This window comes from Schistocerca nitens, chromosome 2, assembly GCF_023898315.1.
Source record: "Schistocerca nitens isolate TAMUIC-IGC-003100 chromosome 2, iqSchNite1.1, whole genome shotgun sequence".
NCBI lineage: Eukaryota > Metazoa > Arthropoda > Insecta > Orthoptera > Acrididae > Schistocerca > Schistocerca nitens.
The window spans coordinates 624,798,522-624,807,079 of record NC_064615.1 but is presented as its reverse complement, the minus strand read 5'-3'; positions in this window follow the sequence as shown (position 1 = coordinate 624,807,079).

Sequence of the window (8,558 nt, the reverse complement as noted above, 5' to 3'; positions counted from 1 at the left end):
ACACGAGTTAATGTACTTACAGTAAAATAAGAGCAAAAGATTTCCCAGCATAAGTCCATTTCAATAAAATCTTTCTGGGTCTATGACTGCAGAATATGTGATAAAATATTCAACATTTCAGCTGTCATTTCAGACAGACTCTATTAGAGTGCCTTTTGAAAGTAGCCTGCAATTGCAGCTGAAACGTTGATACTCGCAACCCACAGGAATTTAATTGAAACATTCTGTTCTCAAGTCTCTTCCATTCTGAATTCTACTGACAAGCCCAATTTAATCTCGCGATTGTTCTTTGATAATAAGGCAAAGAGAGATGATGTGTACAGGCACCGGACCAGTACTGTACAGTTTCCTTCATGAAAATGATCCTTATTAGGGGTTAGTCAACAATATGGGTCTGTCAGGGAAGCTCAGTAACTTCGAAAGTGGTCACTTGATCTCACCTGAGAAACAAATCCATCAAGCACATTTCAGTTCAAAATGGCTGAAATGGCTCTGAGTACTACGGGTCTTAACTTCTGAGGTCATCAGTCCCCTAGAACTTAGAACTACTTAAACTAACTAACCTAAGAACATCACACACATCCATGCCCGAGGCAGGATTCGAACCTGCGACCGTAGCGGTCGCGCGGTTCCAGACTGTAGCTCCTAGAACCGCTCGGCCACACCGGCCGGCTCACATTTCAGTGACGTACTTCAGTTAATAATTCCACACTGAGTGACCGTGATCGACACACAAAATTATTCACTGATGTTTTCTTTCGTCTTCGTCTGCAGGAGACAAGAAATCCTCAGTTGCTGATGACTCCGACATGTAGGGAACGATACGTCAATGAATAGCTTTATACCACATCTGATCAATAGTATTCCGAATCGCACATGTAATACGGAATTGACCACAAGGTGTCATGAGAGGCTGACCCGCCAATATAAAATGAGATGGAGGGTACTGTCCGAGAAAAGCAGTAACAGCAGAATGGGTGGTCGGTGACTTCGAACGTGGACTAGTCACCGAATGTCATGTGAGTAATAAATCGACCAGCGACATTTGAACCCTTCTGAAGCTCACCAGGATGAACGTTTGTGATGTCACAATCACAGCTACACCAAGACAAACACGAACAGCTGTTAGCATGTTTCTTAGAAGTAGATACCTTAGGGGTTGCGAAGCAACTCAAATCGCTTGATACTGGTAAGTCTTCAGGTCCAGATTGTATACCGATTAGGTTCCTTTCAGATTACGCTGATACAATAGCTCCCTACTTAGCAATCACATACAACCGCTCGCTCACCGATAGATCTGTACCTACAGATTGGAAAATTGCGCAGGTCGCACCAGTGTTTAACAAGGGTAAGTGGAGTAATCCATCGAACTACAGACCTATATCACTGACGTCGGTTTGCAGTAGGGTTTTGGAGCTTATACTGTATTCAAACATTATGAATCACCTCGAAGGTAACGATCTATTGATACGTAATCAGCATGGTTTCAGAAAACATCGTTCTTGTGCAACGCAGCTAGCTCTTTATTAGCACGAAGTAATGGCCGCTATCGACAGGGGATCTCAAGTTGATTCCGTATTTCTACATTTCCGGAAAGCTTTTGACACCGTTCATCACAAGCGACTTCTAATCAAGCTGCAGGCCTATGGGGTATCGTCTCAGTTGTGCGACTGGATTCGTGATTTCCTGTCAGGAAGGTCGCATTTCGTAGTAATAGACGGCAAATAATCGGGTAAAACTGAAGTGATATCAGGTATTCCCCAGGGAAGCGTCCTGGGACCTCTGCTGTTCCTGATCTATATAAATGACCTGGGTGACAATCTGAGCAGTTCTCTTAGGTTGTTCGCAGAAGATGCTGTAATTTACCGTCTAGTAAGGTCATCCGAAGACCAGTATCAGTTGCAAAGCGATTTAGAAAAGATTGCTGCATGGTGTGGCAGGTGGCAGTTGACGCTAAATAGCGAAAAGTGTGAGGCGATCCACATGAGTTCCAAAAGAAATCCGTTGGAATTCGATTATCGATAAATAGTACAATTCTCAAGGTTGTCAATTCAACTAAGTACCTGGGTGTTAAAATTACGAACAACTTCAGTGGGAAAGACCACATAGATAATATTGTGGGGAAGTCGAGCCAAAGGTTGCGTTTCATTGGCAGGACACTTAGAAGATGCAAGAAGTCCACTAAAGAGACAGCTTACACTACACTCGTTCGTCCTCTGTTAGAACATTGCTGCGCGGTGTGGGATCATTACCAGGTGGGATTGACGGAGGACATTGAAAGGGTGCAAAAAAGGGCAGCTCGTTTTGTATTATCATGTAATAGGGGAGAGAGTGTGGCAGATATGATACGCGAGTTGGGATGGAAGTCATTAAAGCAAAGACGTTTTTCGTCGCGGCGAGATCTATTTACGAAATTTCAGTCACCAACTTTCTCTTCCGAATGCGAAAATATTTTGTTGAGCCCAACCTACATAGGTAGGAATGATCATCAAAATAAAATAAGAGAAATCAGAGATTGAACAGAAAGGTTTAGGTGTTCGTTTTTCCCGCGCGCTGTTCGGGAGTGGAATGGAAGAGAGATAGTATGATTGTGGTTCGATGAACCCTCTGCCAAGCACTTAAATGTGAATTGCAGAGTAATCATGTAGATGTAGATGTAGATGTAGATGTAGATGAAGGCAGACTTGATACAATCGTAGACGGGAACCGTCGAGAATTGAGTAGAGTGGTTGTAAAATTAGCATGAAATCAATTAAAAATATGCACTAGTGGGTTCCAAAGTACCACCAGCAGTCCAGCTAACACACTGACTGTGCATAGGAAATTACAAAGGGGCACAATCAGTGGCGGCTGCTGTGTAAGAGCACAAGTGGGCGTGAACCCCCTAACTTTCGACAGCTTGCTGATTTAGTGGTTATTTTTCGTTGGATGGTGTTATACATAAGACAGATACTGCAATCTGAAAGATACAGCACTTAAATCTGCCGCGCTACTGCTCCTCTGGACTCAGTGAAACTTGACAACAGGGTCGAGAGCACATCTTCAGTTGTGCACGTTTTAAGGAGCTTTTGCACTTGCGCAATTCTCGTGACATAATTGACTTACGGGCCAAATATATACGGAATTGATTGTCAACGTGCACGACTCATGATATGCACAGTTAGTCTGTGCCACACAACTAAAAGTTTACGTCATTGTCACCATGTGGTACCACACCGCAGCAGACTTTTATCCACATTCGCTCAGCATAATGTCTGCTAGATGATAGCACACTCCTCAGATATGCTAGTTCACTCGCTACATATGGTAGTAAAATTAGATCGGACCTCAGTACATGTAGAAGTCGTACTGACGGTAAACCTGTTTTGTGGGTTTCTGATTGAATTGTAGTACATTAAGTTACGAATATTTTCATACAGGCAATGACAAGGGGAATACCCCATCGCACCCCCCTCCGATCTTATGGTAAGAGGGCCCAGTGGACAACAGCCCGTCAAAACCTGGCACAGATCAAACACGAAAACAGGAAGAAGCTGTGTGCCGGCACGGTAGCTCAGCGTGTTCGTCAGAGGGTAGGCTTCCGTCTGTAATAAAAAACAAAACCTGAGTGAAAGGCTCAACGATGAACTTGAACAGGTGCCATGGGACGTCTGCCCCGAAAAATGTAACGAACAACAACTGTCGGCACAGTGGCTCAGCGTGTTCGGTCAAAGGGACAGCTACCCTCTGTAATAAAAAACTGAGTAAACGAATTAACGACGAACTTGACAAGCGTCATGGGACGTCCGCTCCGAGCAAACACAACGGCCAATAATGAACAAAATGAGATTGCAATAAATAAATAAATAAATAAATAAGTAAATAAATAAATAAATAAAAAATTTGGTCACGGTGTTGGAGTACCACGCAGGCGAGCCGTGTTCATACCTACCCTATACCACCCTATACCACGTATTTTTACGCTGTTGTCTGTTTTCAAAATTGTGTCTGTGTTGTGGTGTGACGTCAGTTCCGTTTGCAAAAGCGAGGCGTAAGGAAGGGACCTATAATGACTTCATTCTGCACAACTACTCAATTATCAACCGAAAGGAAGTAGCTTTCGAATGGGAGCAGCAAACGGTTGATGGCAAGGCGTCAAGTCAACCGAATCTTACATCAGGAAACACGTCTGGTGTGTCATATGATAGGAATCTCTTGCCCATGCACGTAATTTGTACGTCTGGTAAGTGAGAGAGATACGCCTCCTTACACGATTTAGATGTTCAATGAATGGGAAGGTGATCACTCCCAAGGAAATTATGAAAACGTAATTATTTGTCACATAAGCTGCAAAAAAATAACGCAACAGTTTCAGAATCACACAGCTTCTCTGTGGTCTGTCAGCACAAATTTTTAACATTTCTGAAGTGGTGTTCCACTTTGGAAGTTTTGACTCCTGAATTTCTTTCTTGTAACATAGTTCACACCCGTTTATTTGTTGTTTTCATTTCTGTGAGAGGTCTATATGGTATCTCGCCTGCTCTCACCATTCATCACGTTTACTCGCGACGGTAAGGTATTCTTACCTTATGACTCATGTATTATAACCAGTGTATAGCATGAAAACTGCCGAGACTGCAGAAAGAGAACAAATATTTCAATGACTGGACGGACTGCTCATAATGTTGTGGAAAAAAAAACTCATGACACGAGCGACTTTTCAACTTGGCCCGTGCGCTGCAAAGTACAACACCGTGAACACTTAACCATGCCGATGCGCCTTTGAATGTGCGCATAATATGGCACTTGTTGAGCTTGGACAGTTCACTGTTTCCATTTTTTTCCAGTACACCTTCTGTAGTATCCTCCCCACTCGTCTAACATACGATGCCTAGGAAGATGTTTTCTAGACAACAATTCAAGCAAATCATGTTAATGGAGTTTATTACAGTAAGTTAAATTGACAAGACTTAACGTTGCGTATTCACAAAGGTGTGTCGCAAGCAAATGGTTACAGCAAATAATGTCCTTCGGCATATACAATTTCAATTCAAGCAAAACTATACAGTTCATAAGTCACTGCTACTGCGTTTGTATGACGGCTGTTCTTTCGGTCCCCTCAGCTAGGCTGGGCGGAGCTTATATTCCCTTGGCCTGGATGCCGCTCCTGTCTTCGTATCGTCCTAGTCAGCGTAATATTGGCTGACGTCGTCTCACAGCCCTCTCTGCGGTTACGTGCTTCATCGTCGTACCGGCGCTTGTCGTTACGCCGGGACACCTTCTCCCAGTTCTTATGCTTGATCTGTGTTCAGTTTTTGACGGGCTATGCACTGGGCCATCTTACCACTAAATCTGAGGGGGGTGCGATGGGGAGTTTCCCTTGCGAGAACATAGGGGCATAAATCACATCACTGTCGATTTATTGATGCTTATAAACCTGTTGATCTTATGGTGAGTGAGATTTCTCTGTGCTGTGTAGATCCACACTGCGTATGTGAAAATTCACGAAAAGCTGTATCACTGGTTTCTCCGGTGTTGACTGAAATGTGGGATGGAAGGCGGTGGGCTTTAGGCCCGTATGGATCTCAGCGCTTCATTTGCATTCTAATCAACTGACCATGTTGGTAGATACTACTTGCGTTTCATCATTTCCACAAACGGCACTTTGTATTAGGAGTTGGTTATTTACTGGGCGGGAACTGGCTTTCATGTGCAATGTAAACATGAACAATGCCGTATCTATTTTAGACGCTAACAGGAAAGTGAAGCTGTGAGGACGGTCGCGAGTAGCGCTAGGGTTGCTCAGTCGGTAGAGCACTTGCGCTCGAAAGGCAAAGGTCCCGAGTTCGAGTCTCGGCACACAGATTTCATCTGCCAGGAAGTTCCATATCAAAGCACATTACGTTGCAGAGTGAAAATCTCATTCCAGGAAGAGAAAAGTAAATTACCGGAAAAGTTAGCTGCAAAGAGACTAGGGTCTCCGAGAGCAGATTCTTTGACTGACAGAGTGACGAAATCAAATAAGCGTGACTACAAGCGAACATTTAACAAGGCAGTGTACAGTTAGCACAAGTTGTTGTGTGGATGCAGCGTAAGAATATCTGATTTTCAGCCTGGAAGCATATTCGTGGACTAACACATCTCTTATGGATCTTGTATGCTTGTCCGAAGAAATGGAAAAGGACGAAAACTCCCACATACAAGAAAATGCTAAATGGTGAGTTGCGAAAGCTTACACATTATTTCGTTATTGCCCTAAACTGTACTCAATTATATACAAAACAACAAAATTCCACAAATACAATTCTTCTTTTGTCAGATAAGTTTTACTTTATTATTATTATTATTATTATTAATGTTGTTATTATTATTGCCAGTGGCTGTGGTTGTATAAATTTGTTGATAAGCGTAGTTCTTATACAGCAGATGCTATTAATTTCACACTTTCAGATTTATGCGAATTTAAAAATTTGTGAACGTCCAGAAAGTATACTCAAATGTATACTGACGAGCCATCACTGAGCAAAATGGTCGAGGGACTCCTCATAAGCCACACATTTCTGTAGTCAGATGGCGTAAAACGTGACGGCACCGGGCAGTGGATAATTGGAAACGAGTGATTTGTTGCAGTGAAAGTTTTGGGCTCGGCAAGTGACCTGAAGAAAGTTCCCTGTCATAATTTGTAATGCCAACAGTGAAGTACAGATGAGGTAGTGTTCAGTGTGTGATTGTTTTTCTTAGTTTGGCTGTGATCACATATTTCGCCGCAATCAGCGTTAAACGCGGAAGAATATGAATATTTTTCACAGCAGGATTGTGTACTGCGTACGGGAGAGGAAAAGTTCGAAGACGATGATCGTTTGCATCAGCATATCAAAGCACTATGTCAAAAAGCAGCGTCTGTGAGCCGCTGGTCTGTGACAATAGCGTTCCTGCAATAGCCTGGCCTGCTCACAGTCGACACCTAAACCCAATGGAACGCGTTTGGGATGACTTAGGAATCGGCTTTGGCTCAGACCCCAGCGGCCTCCAATATTACACTACTGGCCTTAAAAATTTCTACACCACGAAGATGACGTGCTATAGAAGCTAAATTTAACCGACAAGAAGAATGCTGTCATATGCAAATGATTAGCTTTTCAGAGCATTCACACAAGGCTGACGCCGGTGGCGACAGCTACTACGTGCTGACATGAGGAAAGTTTCCAACCGATTTCTCATACACAAATAGCAGTTGACCGGCGTTGCCTGGTGAAACGTTGTTGTGATGCCTCGTGTAAGGAGGAGAAATGTGTACCATCACGTTTCCGACTTTGATAAAGGTCGGATTGTAGCCTATCGCGATTGCGGTTTATCGTATCGTGACATTGATGCTCTCGCTGGTCGAGATCCAATGACTGTTAGCAGAATATGGAGTCGGTGGGTTCAGGAGGGTAATACGGAACGCCGTGCTGGATCCCAACGGCCTCGTATTACTAGCAGTCGAGATGACAGGCATCTTATCCGCATGGCTGTAAGGGATTGTAGAGCCACGTCTCGATCCCTGGGTCAACAGATGGGGACGTTTGCATGACAACAACCATCTGCACGAACAGTTCGACGACGTTTGCAGCAGCATGGACTATCAGCTCGGAGACCATGGCTGCGGGTACCGTTTACGCTGCATCACAGACAGGAGCGCCTGCGATGGTCTACTTAACGAAGAACCTGGGTGCACGAATGGCAAAACGTCATTTTTATCGGATGAATCCAGGTCTGTTTACAGCATTATGATGGTCGCACCCGTGTTCGGCGACATCACGGTGAAACCACATTCGAAGCGTGTATTCGTCATCGCCGTACTGGCGTATCACCCGCCGTGATGGTATGGGATGCCATTGGTTACACGTCTCGGTCACCTCTTGTTCGCATTGACGGCACTTTGAACAGTGGACGTTACATTTCAGAAGAGTTACGCCCCGTGGCTCTACCTTTCATTCGATCCCTGCGAAACCTTACATTTCAGCAGGATAATGCACGACCGCACGTTGCAGGTCCTGTACGGGCCTTTCTGGATACAAAAAATGCTCTACTGCTGCCCTGGGCAGCACATTCTTGAGATCTCTGACCAACTGAAAACGTCTGGGCAATGGTGGCCGAGCAACTGGCTCGTCACAATACGCCAGTCACTAGTCTTGATGAACTGTGGTATCGTGTTGAAGCTGCATGGGCAGCTGTACGTGAACACGCCATCCAACCTCTGACTCAATGCCCAGGCGTATCAAGGCCATTATTACGGCCAGAGGTGGTAGTTCTGGGTACTGGTTTCTCAGGATCTACGCACCCAAATTGCGTGAAAATTTAATCACATGTCTCTTACAGTATAATATATTAGTCCGATGAATACCCGTTTATAATCTGCATTTCTTCTTGGTGTAGCAATTTTAATGGACAGTAGTGTATATTCTTTGCTTCTGGATCTCTGGAAGAATGTTCTGCCATTTATCTACGGGCATTGGAATGTCACTGAAATGTCCCCAGCAGAGTTCATGTCATCATGAAGAGTGGACACAGAGCATATATCGACCACGACCTTTCAG